A 17,893-nucleotide genomic window follows, 5' to 3' on the forward strand; every position below is an offset into this window, starting at 1 on the left:
GGTTGTGATTGTGGTTGAGGTGGTGTTGGAGTGTCTGTGACTGCCATCTGTGTGTTTCTTTTTGATACTTTGTGTGACTCTGATGAGTTGCGTTTTGCTTGTTGTAGTTGCAGATGAAGTAACTCTCTGCATTTTAGCAGTGTTGTCTGAGTCTTTCTTCTTATCGTCTGCATATTTGCGGCAATAAAAGATGAAATTGTCTCGCTGTTCAGTATAGCCAGCGCTGAGAATAGATGGTGTAGCTGTCATGGTGTCTCTAATCTGTTGTTGGAGTCCCTGAAGCACCTGATGCCTGAGAAGTTGTGGTCCACTTAGTGGTGGCTTCATCAAGATAGGTGGCTGGGCTAGTGTTAATGTCCCAGTCGAAGCTGAGGGATGACATGATTCCCAGAGGGACAGGGAATGTCTGTCGAATAGCATTATTAACAGCTTCACCAACACTGCAGTAATCGAATGCGTCTGGGTTCTGGATTGTACCAGCTAATTTCTCAATGTCTGCCAGGGTAAAGGTGGAGGTGGCAGCATTGATTAAAGCTCTTACATCACCCAATGCCAGGGCAGTGCCAGCAGTCAATGACAAAAGCTTCTTGCTGAGTTGTTCCAGTATGTAGATCCTATTCTGTGGAGGTTTGAAGATCCACAGGGGTGGGGGTGAGTGCTGAATGGTATCAGGCAACGCTGGTTCATTTCCAGATCTTCAGGGTAATGTTTTAGTGATCGGTTGTTTCTAGCAGATGGAGCCTGTGAGTCTTTAGGAGTGGTAAAGAACTCTTGTCCCCCCTCCGTAGGGTTGTGCTGTTCGGAGATGGGCGTTGACATGCCAATGGGTGGAGCTCACGGCTCCTCCCCCTTGGGTTGGGCGGCTAGTTCCACAAATTAACTTTCAGTAGTTTCTTCACGGTCAAGAATGCAGGTTCCATTGACGGCAATGAGGGATCGTGAGAGCTGTAGGGAGAGGGTGTGATTCCGGGCTCAGACAACAATGAATTTGTGTTTTCAGCTGACATCGCTGCGCGACCGTGCTCAGCGGCACGGGAGCCCGAAATTTCACGCCCGCATGCAGCGACGCGGGAGCCCGATAGTAAATTCACCAGATTATGCGATAATGTACACATCTCGCGCCTATGGGCTTTTCCTGCATCTTAGCTCTGCTTTCCCATCATCAGAATGGAAGAACCTCTCAACTCATCCAGCCTTTTCAGCCAACATTCCACAACACACCCATAAATCTTTTCTCTCAAGATAAGCGAAGCCCCGCTTCTGCAAGCTCCCAAATTTTTAACCTATCACACTCTCTCTCTCCTTCTCATTACTCATTACCCAAACAAAATATCTTAAAGTAAAAAAAAAAAAAATACATTTTTTGACATTTCAGTCAATGCTTAAAATAAAAATAAAAATAAAAATAAAATAAAATAATAATAATAATAGTAATAATAACAATAACAATAACAATAACAATAACAATAACAATAACAATAATAATAATTCCAAGTTACGTGAACAGATTATTCAACGTAATTTTCTAAATAACATTTAAAAATTTCACCACAAATTCAACAGCTCCAATTTGCACCATTTAACCCCCTTTATCTACTGGGCTGAATCACAGCAGGAAACTGCAGTGTCTCCACAGGTCAGCTCAACAGTGCATGTGAACTCAAATGAGTTTTCTTTTTTTTTTTTTTTTAGATTAATCAAATGTCGGATGTGGTTTCTCATAAAACGTGTTCTTTCTTCATATTACTAAATTATAGTTAAGAGTTTAGAATTTGGCATTTTGACGAATTCCAAGGTGATTTACTGAGTCTGACTCTGCGCTCGGCTGAGACTGTCAGACTCACTCACCCCTCCCAACAGCCTCGCTGTCGGCAGCGACTGCAGGCAGGGCTCTTTTTTTTTTTTTTTCAAACTCATATTTACTTTTTCATCTCTTCAATTTATGGGTTGACACAGGTTATGCTTTTTTCCAAATATTTAGCATCTCCTTCTAATTTTCCTTTCTTTTTACAACAACAGTTACCCATTTTTTCTTATTTTGTCATGTTTTTAAACACCTTTTTCAACAGATTGCAATTGCAGTTGGATGTACCCATCAGCATCCGGCACGTCTTTCAATCAAAATGTTCCAATTCACTGTCAAATTCCAAATTCGCCATCCTTTTTTTCTTTTTTTTTTTTTTTTTTTTTTTTTTTACGCCTCGTTCCTCCTCCACAAATTATAAATTATAACACAGTGTTTCCGAATCGTGGTCTATATTTCCGATAACCCCGCACACAGCCTGGCCACTACTCCGATAAGCCAATTATGATCTTAAAACACCTTCTAAAACCCCGCACACAGCCACGAAGATCATAGACTATAATACCACTGCACTGGAGGATTTATACTATAAATTTCCCAAATTTGAACGCCAGCACACAGACAAGGAAATCCTCCAGGCTACGCGATCGCTTTATTTCCCACACACAGTCTAGCGTCGCGTCTTCCATGTAGTTATTCTCCTAAAACATCACCCGCACACAGCCAGGAACTACATGGGCCAAATGTCGGTTTTCTCCAAGACACCAGTCAATACAGAAACAAGAGTGACCAAAATTTGGATATTTTCAATATGGCAAATTTGTCTTTTCAGAAACAGGCCTGCCTTACCTTTTAAATGGTGCCGCGCGGCTCAGGTCACTCAGGTCCTGGTTGACCGAATCGGACACGCCGGTCCTGTCTGATCCACCTCCTTGAATCCTGTGTCGTGACGCCAATTGTTGAGACTTGAGCAAAAACTTGAAGAAAAGAGTAATTAAAAATGCTCGAAACGTAGAAGTCTCTGCACAAGATCTTTAATTCAATAGAAAGTTGATCAGACAGGGAGATAACCTAAATGCTAGCAATAAAAGAAAAACAGGAGTCCTGGACCATGTCCGTGAGCTCTGACAGCATCAGAGTCTCCAGCAGAAAATGGCATCGAGCTCTCCTTTGCTTGAGAAGTTAAACCTTCAGTTTGCATGATTCAAGCGAATTGATGGTTACATTTTGATAACACTGATCGTCACAGGTTGTTTTTCCCGGAGACCAATACAGACAGCAATTGTTTCATGAGACACAGAAGCTTTTTTCTCATATGGGGAGAGAACAGGGAGGAGATCTACTCCCTGCTCCTAACCTTGAAACCGGCCTGGGACCGTCAGAATCACACAGAATGAGCTTTCAGTCACAGCCTGTTATACTGAAGGCCTCAAAATCATGAAACAATCACAGAATACGTATATATGAAGTAAAAATATAGTGAACAGTTGAATCAGTACATAGTCATTAGAATGTGATTAAAACTGTATATAAACAAGTGAATCTCAGCACAATGATTTAGAATGTGATTAATATGGTAGATTAATGAGTGATCACAGCATAGTGGTTAGAATGTAAATGCATTATACGACAGAGCCCTCGGGGGAGGCGGGCCGGTTGGCGTTCATGGGAGAACCAGTCCCTCGACTGTAGAAGAAAAAGTAGTTGAAAAATGGTTGAACAAGGCTCCAAAGCATGTTCGACCTCGACCTCGACTCATTCGGGGAATGTTCAAGAAAGTCAACGTCTTCTAAAATCTTACCCATCAGCACTGTGGATGGAACTGCTGGAAGACAGAGGAGTATTGAACTGCTGAGCTCCAAACCCATGATTATCTAAGAAATACAAAGACATCACAAAATCAGATTAGCTTTCACTCAAATTCACTCCCTTTTTTCTTTTTCTGCCTTGAAACAGGAGATATTAGGAGTGATTTACCTTGGTCTCCATCATTAGAATCAGAAGAGTCTGAAACGAGGGGAAAAGAGGGGGGAGGAAAATGGGGAGACACACTTGAGCGCTGATGAGGCTTCAGGCCCAGCACCGACAGAGGAGTCTTGGCCAAACCCAGAGGGGAGCGAGCTGCAAAGAAAGAATCGATGACACCGATAAGAGAGCCAGTGGAGGACGAACACAGAGGCATGACAACATGCAATGTGCCAAAGATGACCGATGAAAACATTTTACATCTTATTTATTCCAAATGTGTTCATGAAGTCCATTTTTGGGCCATGATGTACCCTCAATTTTACACCGCTGATGTATTTAATGGTGAAACACATCGGGTATTTGCATTCCTCACTGGGTTAAATTCAAGCTGCAGAACAACTGGTGAGAGTCGGACGATGGGACTGCGCTGGCCAGTGATGTGACGGATGAACACATGCCATTCGAGTTAAAAATGATGGTTTTTTTTGGGGTTTCAGCTGAAAAGAGACGCATGACGTGGATTTGGATGCTTCCTCCAATGGGCATGCAGTGACGACCGGAGGGTGAAAATAAAGTTCTGCGCGACAGATTAGCTTCTTACTGCAACGGTTCAGGACTTGACTGCAGGGAGGTGGGAGGGAGACAAAGGCTGCTTTTCCAAAGATGTGCCACACGGGGGTGCGTGAACCGAAGCTCAGGCAATCGTGACGACAATCGGTGACAGAAAGACTAAGAATGCAGAAGTGTTCACAAATAAGCAATTGGCTTTATGCAGTTCTGTTGGATTTTTTTAGAAAGTCTCCACCATTGAGTCTGGCTCTGCAGGATTCTTCCTGTTCAAAGGGGGAATTTTTCCTTTCCACCGACTCCTCTGCTTGATTATGTCTAATTGTTGGGTTTTTCCTCTCTTAAAGTGTCTTGAAAGTACTGTGTTGTATTTGGCACTTGTCTTTTTTTGAGCTGACCATGAGGAACGTGTTGCTTTTTTGGGGGATTGAACCTGTATTAAAGCCATATGTTTCCAAGGAAAATTCTCTCTCAGTCACTTAAAGGGACTTAAGTCAACTTTAAAAAATTTACCTCAGTGCTGCCACGATAGGCGCTGCAGGTAACTGCAGCCACCAGCCAAGGCGGCATGGGAGCGCGCACAAACATTTTACAGAAAGTCCGTCTTCACAGCGCTGCACCAGGGATGCTCATGCTGTTTACTATGCCGTGGTTTACTGCAAGACCACAGGGCATATTATGTGATTTTTGTCAGCATCCATTTTCACTCCCAAATTCAGCTGAAGTTCCCTCCATGAATCAAACGCATATCCAATATTTATATGGGTGCCTGCCCGGCTTCGGTCGTTTTTTTGTTTTTTTTGTTTTTTTTTTGACTCACGAGATAACGCTGATAAAGTCCTTTTTTTTTTCTTCGTGGTGTTTTTTTGTGGGCTTTGAGTGGATGCAGTTATCCGATTGTATGAAGAGCGGGGGGAAAGCGGGGGGGGCGGGGGGCGGGGGGTGCTCGTGCTTCGATTCACTGACCGGGAGCAAATATATAATATACCGGGAGAGCGGACAAATGAAACTACAAATAGAACTACAGATGAACTTTCTTCTGTTGATTCTTGGTTTGTCAGCAAGTGAGCAGCGGCGTATTTGCGCACGCGCGATTCATTTGAAGTGTGGACGGAGTGGTGTGGGTTTCCTCCTCTCTGCTCTGACTGCAGCAGGGAGCGCTGCGTGAGACTGGCCGCCTGTGAGTGCTTTAGGACGGGGGAGGGGCTCACGCAGCACCCGCTGCTTGCTGAGGACAGCGGAGACGTCCTGTCACGTCTCCAGAGCACCAGAAAAAGTCGCTAAATTTGTCGCTAGTAGCCTTTGACAAAAAAAAGTCACCAAGAGGCTTTGGAAAGTCGCCAGATTTAGCGAGAACGGCACCAAGTTGGCAACACTGCCCGCCCCTGATCAGTGTTTGAGTCCGCGTCCACGGCGGCTATGTTCTTCCTGTTCGGCAACGGGCATACAGCGTCAATTTACATCACATCCCCACGATTGCGCGGGAAATTCGGACCCCGAACAGCAACAAATTATTTGGCACACAGCCTGTATAAGGCAACAGACAGATACGCGGATTGGCCTGTTATATTAGGTTTTTAATGCTTCACGACCCATTAGCATTGAATAAACTGGAAATGAATGTGTAGTTTTTCACAAATTTTGCCTTAAGTCCCTTTAAAAAGGTAAAAAAAAAAAAAACCCTAAAGTGAGCAAATTTGCATTCAGATCTTGATGACGCACATTACATCTTAACCCTGGCGCCATTCGGGACTCATTTTCCAGATACGCGTCACTTCTCTGCTTTGCTTTGGTGACTGTGTAAGCTCCTGGATTCAGAGAGGATCACTTCTTAAAATGGCCCGCCCCATGCAAATCTCTCAAGTGCTTTGATACTACTTTATGTGACAGAACAAACAGGTCAAAAACTCCAAACGCTTCACGGTTCTCTCTTCGACAGCGATGGAGGGAACCTTCTGCTCTGTGCTGCTCCTGCTGAGCTTGTCTCAGACATTTGGCAAGTACGTTTTTGTCGACGAAAAGATGACCTGGCCCGACGCTCAGCGACACTGTCGGCTCTTCTACACGGACCTGGCTGCCCCCGGCGACAAACACGAGATGAACAAACTGCGTCAGGACAACCCGGGCACCGAGTGGAGATTGAGCTGGATCGGTCTGATGCAATCACCCAAGAACTCTACGGTCTGGATGTGGTCAGGAGGAGGACACGTGACAAAATTTTTCTGGGAATACAGACAACCAAACAATGACAATTCCAAACACAGCGGTGCTATCTCCCAAGACATTTGGTACGATATTTCAGAAGATTATCGTCTCCCTTTCTTCTGCTACCGCACCATCGTGGTGAGGGAGAAGAAGACCTGGGAGGAAGCTCTGGACCACTGCAGGGAGCACCACCGCGACCTGGCCAGCGTGGCGTCTGACACCGAGATGCTGCTCATCCAGGGGGAGCTGAGGAAATCCTGTACCACCGAACGGGTCTGGATCGGTCTGCAATTCCTCCCCGACAGGTGGCTGTGGGTGGACCAGCAGCCTCTGGGCTACCGGGCCTGGGGCGGCGAGGGGACGGAGGCGTGCCCAACGCGCCACTGCGCAGCCATACAGCTGCCAATGGGCCAGACGCAATCAGGGGAAGGCTTCAGTAACTGTCCAAATGTTCCACAGAACCCTGAACCACTCGCTAACTGGGTACCTCTAAACTGCAGAGAGAGACTGCACTTCATCTGCTACTGAGCTCAATTAGAAACTATTTTTAGCAAATGTTAATGTCTTGTCCTGTAATTTTCACTTGTGACCGATCCCCTACCCAAGCCCCGCCTGATCTGCAGGCAGTGAGTGTGAACCTACGCATGTTTAAGTAAAGGCCTCAGTATACTCCCCCGTCGCCGCCACGGCGTTCCTACGCCGACAACCCTACGCCGCTACTGAACATGTCTTGCTCCTGCGTCAAGGGAACGCCCTCCTCTGCCAAGCCGCTAGCAGTCACAACAACAATGCGGCTTCCGTAGCTCCGGCTTTACCTAGACATAGATCTATAGAAATAGATTTCTAGATGTACGTATCTAGACACGCGTGCATTTACCGAACATATATCTGCATATATGACATATCTGGCGACACCGAGCTGTCGTGGAGGAGAGGCTGAGCGGACCGTGATGAAATATTGGTGAAACTAATGAGCTTTTGGACGATTAAAGCCGTTTGAGGAGCGGCTATACACATAGCCCCGTCTGCTAACAGTGCTAACACTGCTAACAGTATAGGGATGTGCGCCGCTCAATTTTGGATCTATATTTCTCCCGAAGCACTGTTCGGGCCAGAAAAGTTTTCCGGGTGAGTTCTGCTTTATTCTATAAACAACGCGAAAGCGGACCAATCACAGCCCTCGACGTTCACGTCACCACGCGTCGAAACGACGCGAAGTCACAATTTTCAGGAGGCGCACGTCAAGCCCCGACGTAGCCCGACGTAGCCCGTCGTAGGGCTACGACGTCTACGTCGTAGGAACGACGTAGCGGCGACGGGGAAGTATACTGAGGCCTTAAGGAGTCTGTGGAGATACGGGGAAGCCGGGGGTCGGCGGGGAACTCTCACCACCGCCATCAAACGTGGGGCTGTTGGCGAGTCGGTCTGCCTCGCTGTCCTCGAATGCCTCCCGGTCGCTGTGCACCGTACCCTGGGGAAGAAACCAAAGACTGAATATTTACAGATACAGCAGACATACAGTCCGATTTGGCAAAATTTTGTACTTAAAATATTGTTTCCATTTCCATTTGTGTTTAGAGGAGAGATTTCTGAAAATAGTTGAGTATAATTCAAACTTAATACAAACACTTTGTGCTTGATTTCAGATGAGCTTCAGATTTGCTTTTAAACTACTCTCAAGTGTGATTTTAGACATAATCTTCAAAAACACAACATATAAAATGACAGAGTTTCAGTGGTCTGATAGATATGAAATAGTGCCACGCTTTCTGTATTTGAAGGTTTTCAGCAATAAATGTGCTGTAAAAATCACTCTGTATCACGTCAAACTTTTTTTTTTTTGTCCCCAAAAACACTTCAGGGTGATGGCGGGATCCCGAAGGTCAAGTTACTGGATCATTTGCAAAGAAATGGAAATTTTCTGTAGGATCATTTACATGGTGAGGAGGTACGATCTCAATGAAGAGGACAGTGACAGTTTATGAGGTTTAACTAAATTTGTCCCAGCTGCTTGTAAATTCCTTTTGTTTTATTAGGGACCGAGCCCGGAGGGCATGGTGGCCGAAGGCAAGGTCTCTTTTGTCTTTCGTTCGTTTCTTCTTCTATATCAGTATTAGGGACCGAGCCCGGAGGGCATGGTGGCCGAAGGCCACCATGCCCGAAGGGCAAGGTGTCTATTGTTATTCGTCCGTTTCTGATCATGAGCCCCCCCCTTTGACCCAAAATTTGACCCCCTAAACATGCACGAAAACTCACCAAATTTGGCACGCACATCATGACCGGCGAAAAATTTTGTAAAATGGAAAAATTAACCCCATCTGCTCTCTAGCGCCACCTAGAAACAGTTAAATTGTCGCCACGGCTGGCAGGAATGTCGTAGAGAGATCAAACCAACACTCACGCGTTCGACTCATTGATATGTAAATTTCACGTGCTGACACCCCTGACCTAAATCCAACAGGAAGTTTGCTATTTCCCTATCAAAGTAAAATTTTGCTCAAAATCACTCCTCACGAAAAAATTTTCTCCTCCGAGACCGTTTGTCGTACACACATAAGAGTCACGCGACGTGATAGAGGACAAATTTCTCTACAAAAGTTGTGAACAACTTTGTCAAAAGTCTTACGGTGTGGATTTTATTAGCCCTCAAATTTGGAAGTCTGAAATCCTGCCTTGCTCCTGCCCTCATCTGTTATAATGGTTGAAAAAGGAAAAAAGTCGTCTTTTTTCAGCTCCTCAAACAAGTGGCGACTGTGGCTATACCGTGATGCCTATCGACAAACCGAGCACACGTAAAGCCTCACAAGGTTCTCCCAAACAAGATGATGTGACATAAGTGGTGAAAATTTCATGATATATGTATGTTTACACAGGTAAGTAAAGGTGTGTGCTCTGCATTTTTTTTGCTCTCAGTTATAATGGAGCCAGATGGGGAAAAATCTCGCGCTTCTCACAAACTGAGGCCTCTACGGTCCAAACTAAAAGTCTGACTGCTCTGAAAGCCTCACCAACTGAAAGACAACTAATTTTCCTATTAAACGTGATATTTTTTGTTCAGTTTTGCCACACAAGAAAGGAACAAGGAGCAGTTGTTTCCCAAACAGAAACCTTAATATTCTCCTCTCTCCACTCTAACAGACATGACCATATATGGGCATACGGTGCAGTTACACAGCTGACAGCATCTGTCAATCAAACTCTGACACTCACTGCCTTCATTCAGTGACTCTCAAAAGCAGATGGGATAAGCTAACAGCTCCATGTTAGTGGATGGGACATGCTAACAACTCCTTATTAGTGAATGGGAGATGCTAACAAAGGTATGTCAGTTGGTGACAGATGCTAACAACTCCATGTTAGTGGATGACTGATGCTAACAACTCCATGTTAGTGGATGGGAGATGCTAGCAACTCTATGTTAGCGGATGGGAGATGCTAACAGCTCCATGTTAGTGGTTGGGAGATGCTAACAGCTCCATGTTAGGGGACGGGAGATGCTAACAACTCCATGTTAGTGGACGGGAGATGCTAACAGCTCCATGTTAGTGGATGACAGATGTTAACAGCTCCATGTTAGTGGATGGGACATGCTAACAACTCCATGTTAGTTGATGGGAGATGCTAACAACCCCATGTTAGTCGATGGGACATGCTAAAAACTCCTTGTTAGTGGATGACAGATGCTAACAGCTACATGTTGGTGGATGGTAGATGCTATCAACTCTGTGTTAGTGGAAAACAGATGCTAACAGCTACATGGTCGTGGATGGGAGATACTAACAACTCCCATGTTAGTGGATGGGAGATGCTAACAAGTCCCATGTTAGTGGGTGGACGTCTCAGTCGCGGGCGAGCGGGGAGGCTCGGTCCCGACCAATGCCGCTTGCGGCTTTAATTAGGGACCGAGCCCAGAGGGCATGGTGGCCTGCCTGGAGGGCAAGGTCTCTATTGTTCTTCCGGTCTTTCTCCTTCTTCTTCTTCTTCTTCTTCTTCTTCTTCTTCATTCGGGACCGAGCCCGTAGGGCAAGGTCTCAATTGTTATTCGTCCGTTTGTTCGTCTATTATTTCACTGACCTCGTATTAAAATGCAAATTTGACCCCCTAAACATGCACGAAAACTCACCGAATTTGGCAGGCACATCGTGACCGGCAAAACATTTGATAAAATGGAAAAATGGACTCCATCTGCTCTCTAGCGCCACCTACACAGCTGACAGCAGCTGTCAATCAAACTCTGACACTCAGTGCCTTCATTCAGTGACTGTCAAAACCAGATGGGAGAAGCTAACAGCTCCATGTTAGTGGATGAGAGATGCTAAAAGCTTCATGTTAGTGGATGACAGATGCTAACAGCTACATGTTAGTGGATGGGACATGCTAACTGCTCCATGTTAGTGGATGGGAGTTGCTAACAGCTGCATGTTAGTGGGTGGCAGATGCTAACAGCTACATGTTAGTGGATGGGAGATGCTAACAGCTACATGTTAGTGGATGGGACATGCTAACAATTCCATGTTAGTGGATGGGAGATGCTAACAACTCTATGTTAGTGGATGGGAGATGCTAACAACTCCATGTTAATGGATGACAGACGCTAACAGTTGCCGCTTGCGGCTTTAATTTTTTACTCTTACTGATTTCAGCAAATACTGACAGATGAATAACAAAAAAATTACAATTTGTGTTTCTGTCAATGATTGAATGAGGGAGACAATAATTCGTAAAAAATTTGAATGTCATGAAGCAAAAAACAGATAAAAATTGAATTTCTATTCTGTCTCATTTAATATTTCAATTTCTATTTATTCTTTGTGGAGCAATACTTGAAGGAAATTTCCTTTCATGATTAAGAAAGCAATAATATTCCACTCTAAAATGTCAAAATTGTCTAATAAAAGCTGTAATAGGAAGATGAAACCATTAAAATCAGCTACAAAAACAGATGACAATGTGATGAAATGTTCAACATCTGAAATTGTGACTGAAATTTCAGAAAAGCAGCAAAAGAGAGTTTTATGATATGCAATACTGCATATATGAAGCTTTAGACTCTGTGTCGGCTTCATTTTAAAGGTGAAGCGTGTTTTGTGGATCCTCCTAAATTTGATTTGGAAATTGGAAAATCATAAATATGGCTCTTTCTGTTTAAAAGTTTCAGATCACTGGTGTAGTAGAAGTCCAAGTTATTTTATGAACCAACAACTACTGAGCTGCAGTTGCTCAAACAAAAAAACCTGCTGCGGTCAACCCCGGCCTCCTCTGCCTCTCTGGGTCGTCCTCTCGGATTCATCGCCAGATTGTTTGCAAAGTCCGCTGAGTGCACGGCCGCCGTGGAATCAGGGCCGCACTGGTAATGGCCCTCGCTCGTGGTGCGGCGCCTGCCCGTCTCCTAATAAGCTCCAACCCGCTGCCGTTATCTTAAGGAAACCCTCAGGAGCTGTGAATCAGGCTGACTTGCGGATATGACAAGAGTTAGGAGTGTTTTCCTTCGCAAATGGGCTAAATCAAGCTCTCTGCTGAGAGGATAATCACAGATCGCCAACGTCACCCATGAACTTTGAGCACTTTCAATTTTATGACCCACCTCGGCTTGTCACACATGGGTTTAGAAATCTTCTGCTGATGAAAATGTATATTTTTACAAAAATCAAACAGTTATTGTGATAAAATGGCTGTGATCTCAACATAAAGGCAAAGTCATGCGTCTGACAGCTGTTGCATTTTGGGTATTTTACAAACAGCATGACTTTGATGCTAGTTTTCCAACAACAAGGTGGCTATTTTTCAAGACTCAGGGTTCAAAAATAATAAAAAAAAAAAAAATGAATGACTCAGAAAAAAAACGCCATGTCAGGCACTTTCAGGCCAAAAGCATCTACTTCGTTCGATCTCGAGTGTAGAACTCCACAGCTGCATCCATTTTATTGACCCATGGTCATCCCTTGAAAGTGGCCGAGCTCCCCGAACCCATATCGCCCCCCATTGGTGAAAGTATCAGAATTCGTCGGATTGAATCAGATCAAACCAAACCACTGGTTACCTTCCAGCAAGGTGATGCTTGTGTTTTCACTCGCTAAATGTGCCACGAAAACTCAGAGGGCGACAGTGTGCACGTAATCTGATGTGTCATGCATATTTGTGCATGTGAACACCGTCTGCAGCCAGGAGAACCTCGCACTTCGCCTCATCGTGCCTCTTTATTGCCCGTCTCTGTGGTGGTGGTTGTGGTGGATCCTGCTAGCGGTGGCTCGGCGCCACATGCATGTGATCAGTTAGCTGAGTGTGTGTGTGTGTGTGTGGGGGGGGGGGGTCATATGACTTCTTCATATGATGATGTACACTGATTGGGCGAAGTTGATAGAAAAAACAGAATGTGACTTTAATGGAATCATAGTTTGCCTAAAACATAAACCTGGAATGAACAGTTACTGTTATTACTTTGAAATTTTAAAGTTTACATATATTTTGTACGTATTTTGTATCTGTTTTTGCCGAAATTGTGCTATCGATTCTTCTGGAGTTTGCATCTATCTATCAATCCCTCTCTCTTTAGCTCTATATCTCCATCTATAGCGCTATATCTATGTCTAAAGCTAGCATCTCGATCTATCGCACTACATCTACCAAGCGCTCTATCCATCCTGGAGCTCTCTATAGATCTATCTGTAACAGGTTGAAGAATGACCTCATTTAAGATTGTGAAATTCCTGCTAAGATACGTAAATAGTCTCTGTATACAGTTTGTCCTGCAATGAGTAATGAGTTAGCGCCATCTACTGGCAGCTGTCAAATCTATAAATGTGACCGGAAACCAGAAGCTCAGCAGTCCTGTAGCCCGCTGCTGCCGGTAAGACAGACTCCGGTCCTTCTCTGCAAAACATTGTTATAAAATGCTCTAAAGCTAACATGACAAATCATCCAGTGTATTTTCGTTCTGTGTCTGTTGTAACTCACGAGTCACGTTAGTGTTATGGTCTATTTTGTTACTTAAGTCAACTCTATTCTTTCCCAGTAGATGTCACGTGCCAGTGGAGGTGCTAACCACATGCTTTTTGTGTTTTCATGTGCTCATTGCAGGTAAATGTTGTTGCATTAAATGTTTTGTATTCATTGTAATTAGTCAGGCATTCAGAAAGTTGTATTGTTTGTTGCGCCGTCCACCATTATGGAAAGAACGTGCACTGCAATATTTTCTAGTCACCACGAGGGGGTACTGTAAGCCGTATTATTGATTTGATTCTGAATAGTGTTTGTTCTCTTGTATCTTCCATTTACTTACATTTTCTGTCTAAAAAGTATAATAAGGGATGATGATGGTTAAAAACAAATTAAGATCAATTGTATGAAATTCATTGTAAAGCATTAATGTTAAAACCACTATACGATCACCTGGTAAAATCTCTACTGTTAAAACCATTATATGAAGTGATGTAAAAATCCGATCTTGCGATGTATTTCATGATAATGTAAAAGACTTCCGTGTTATGTATTGGAGCAGTCCTGTAGCCCACTGCTGTCGATGTCACGTGCCAGTGGAGGTGCGAACCACATGCTTTTTGTGTTTTCATGTGCTCATTGCAGTGCTCATTGCAGCGACTCATAAAGAATCACATCATAAAGAATCACATCATCTCAGACGTGCCTCAGAGTATGTTTTTGCCGGGACGGGTACACAACAGTTACTATATCTATCGAGAGCAATCTATCAATCTAAAGCACTATATCTGTCTAGGGCACTATTTCTAGAGCTCCCTATAGCACTATATCTAGCCAGAGCTCTCTATAGATCTGTCTACAGCACGATATCTATCGAGGGCTCTCCATCAATCTATCTATACCACTGTCTATCGAGAGCTCTAAGGACTTTCACCACAATGAATGGTCTGTATTGCTTTAATGTCTTGTTTTTTTTCTTCTTCTTCTTCTTCTTCTCTCCTTAAGAACAGGTAAGCCATGACAATATAATTTAAATGAGAAGCGCAAACAGAAATCCGAGACCCTTTTTTCAGTACATCCATGAGTAGCAACATTCACACGACATTCAGATCCCACCCCAACAGAGAGTCTGTCCATTTTTTCCGCTTTCTCTCACTGCGACAGGGTGGCGCTCGCCTCAAAGCTGACGGGTACAACGCATTTCTTTTTTTTGTTTGGTTTTGTGTTTCACTCTCTGAATGGAAGCAGTCGGTTTTTCAGTGCGCTGTACCTCTCCGGCCCCGTTTACACAACAACGTTTCAGGCGAAAACGCATTCGGGCGTTTAGAAAGACGACTTCTTTTTTTTGCGATGAAACCAAGATCGCAGACAGTTGGATCCTTTAACAGTGGCTCTTGATTATAAAAAAAGGAACGAAAACTTCATGCAAGCACAGCCGGAACTTTCCCCACCGTTTCCACGGAGACAGTCGGCGCATTTTCGAAAAGTTCCACGGACAAACGACGGATGGCATGAGTCTCAACTACAAAACTACTAATATGGATTTAAAAAACTAGATCACCGCCGCCATCTTTGTTATCGTCCGACGTCCCTGTGGTGCAGTAGCAGCGTTTCCTGTGTTCGCCCGTTTCCATGGTGACGGAGTCGGGGAAAAACTCGCACCCCCTCACAATTTTTTATTTTTTTCCAAAAGCGTTTTCAACTCCAAATCGCCGCCGCGTAAAAAAAATGGGGCCGTCAGCTTTCGAGAAAGTGCCACCGTACATTCCGACAATGGAGAACTCAAAGCAATAAATAAGAATAAATAAAGACTTGGAGGCTCTTATTTTGAAACCGAGCGTTCGTCAAGCCGTCCTTTGGGCGTGTTCTGTCTTGATGCTATTTTTTTTTCTAAAGAATAAAATAAAATGTTTTAAAAAAGCAACATGCAGCCTGTTTAGCATAGATGTTTGAATCTTTGGAAAAAAAAAATCATGGGTGCTGTTTTTTCATATTGCTCCTGAACTTCCGTTTATTTTATTTTTTTTAATTCCTCCTTTAATTCTTAACTTTTAAAAAGTCTACCCAGCTACTGTCACGCCCCGTGCCCCTCCAGCCTTGTGGGGGTGCTCTGGACTGGTTTTGGTTTTGTTTTCCCCATTTTTACAAGCCCTGTCTCTCCTGCTTGTCTGTTCCTCATGTTCTCCTGCCTGGTCTCCTTCCTCGTTAGCGCCCTAATGTGCCTCACCTGTGTCCACCTTATTTAAAGCCCGTAGCCCTCACTTGTCCTTGTCGGTTCGTTGTGTGTGTGTGTCTTCCGCGTGTTCCATGTCCCTGCATGCACCTCAGCTCTCGTTCCTGTATCTGGAACCCTTCAATAAACCACCTGAACTCTGCCTGCGCCTGGGTCCTTCCACCCCGCACCCGTGACAGCTACGATGTTTCGGACAGGGGAGGGAGAAAAAACACTCGGGATGCTTCTGTCCATGCAGTTTCTATCTCATCAATGCCTTCGCCTCGCTCAAACATAAACAAATGAACAAAAAAAAAAATAAACTGAACTCAAACATGAAAAACAAACATGTACAAAGTAATGTACACAATATATTCAAACACATTTCAAAATCCTTCAGATTTTGAAATCATTAGCCAAAATAAGTTTTGTTTTGTTTTTTTCTCTCAACCCATTTTAAGGTAATCTTCTTTATCTAGACTGTACAATATATGTATATATGGGTAATCATGAGGGGACCAAAGCAACAAAAATAAATACTTTTTCGCGATGTCACCTTTTTCAAAATTATATCTATGTACATTTTTTTAAACTTTTTCTTTTTTTTAGCTTATCGTGAACGGTTGAGCAAGCAGGTGTTTGCACAGTGTGAAAATCTGTCTTTTTTTAAAAAAAAAAATTGTAATCAACAAGTTTAAAAAAAAAAATAAAAGGGAAAAAGAAAAGAAAAAAGATAACCCTGGCTCATGTGGATCTAAAACCGAAAGGTAAAAATAGAGCATCTCACCGTCATGTGGCTACGTCAACAATGTCTAAAGGACTCCGAGAGGAGCGGAAAAAATCTAAGTTCATGCAGTCTTGAAGGTCTTTTATATTTTTTTCTTGTCATTTTTTTTTCATAAAGTACACAGCAATAAGAATGACTTCAGTGATGAGGGGGATGGCGGTGCATTCTGGGAAACAACAGCATGCTTTTTAGAGAACAGTGCATAGGTCCAGCTCCTCTGGGTTTTGTTTTTTTGTTTTTGTTTTTTTTCCAGTGTGTTTTTTTTCAAACTTGCAAAAAGCAGCGAGAGGAGCCCGAATGAGCGGCGGCGCCATCTGGTGGACGAACAGTCTTGAGGTGATGTGAGTGGCTTTTTCTTTTGTTCTTCTTCTTTTTTCTATCTTCCTCTTCTTCTTGTATCTATATATTCATACATGTTTTAAAATCTGGTCTGCCATGCGCAGTTTTTAATCACTGCAAGAGCCCTTTCCAAAACACACAACAGACCCAGAAATCGGCCGCTCCAACGCTTTCGCCACTTCTTTTTTGTTTTTTGTTTTTTTTTCTTTGTGTCTTTGAGGAAGAAGTCGGAAGAATCGAGCTTAAAGATCAAGATAACATGCATAAAGTCTTCAAAGCCGTTAAGGCTCAACTTTTTTCCTGAAGTTTGAGAAGAAAAAAAACGCTTTTTTTTTCCTTTTCTTTTTTTCCCTCAACTTCTTTGTCTTTTCAAAATAAAATAGCAACAATGGCTTAAGTGGCTACATCATTCTTGCACTTGTGTATTGCGACTACCTTTGGTCAGTCAACGAAAAAAACAAAATACTAAAAACGGAGAAAACCCTGAAATGTACAAAGTCCCCTTTGCATCTGATCTCCTCCCAGCGGGAGGGCCGGCGACCCCGGCGGACGCCGTTTCTCCTCCATGTTTGTCACGTGCACAGCTCCACTCTGGATCCACACTGATGCCTTCAAAAAAAGACAAACCGGGCAAGGCGGAGAGGACAAGAGAGAGAGAGAGGGAGAGAGAGAGAGAGAGAGAGAGAGAGAGAGAGAGAGAGAGAGAGAGAGAGAGAGAGAGACAGAAAGAATCGATCAATGCCGTCCGGTCCCGGTGAAAAAGAGGGGTTTCCCGACGACATCGCCATCGCCATGACGCCGGAGAGGTCTCATCGCTTCATCACCTTGGAGACGAAGCTGACGATGGCGGAGGCGGGCTGGTCGGGGTCCAGCTCGGCGAACAGGTGGCTCACGTTGTCTGTTGAGCTTCCTTGTTTCCGGGCCACGAATCCGAAAAGCCTGAGGGAAAAATACGGCGACGACGACGACAAATCAAAAGATCAATAAAGTATCGGCATGAGCTCGTCCCGATAATAACCCCGTCTCAAACTTACCTCACTGAGCCGCCTCCTTCTTTACCCCATCTGTGAAGAAA

The sequence above is a fragment of the Salarias fasciatus genome (genome assembly GCF_902148845.1).
Source record: "Salarias fasciatus chromosome 23 unlocalized genomic scaffold, fSalaFa1.1 super_scaffold_20, whole genome shotgun sequence".
NCBI lineage: Eukaryota > Metazoa > Chordata > Actinopteri > Blenniiformes > Blenniidae > Salarias > Salarias fasciatus.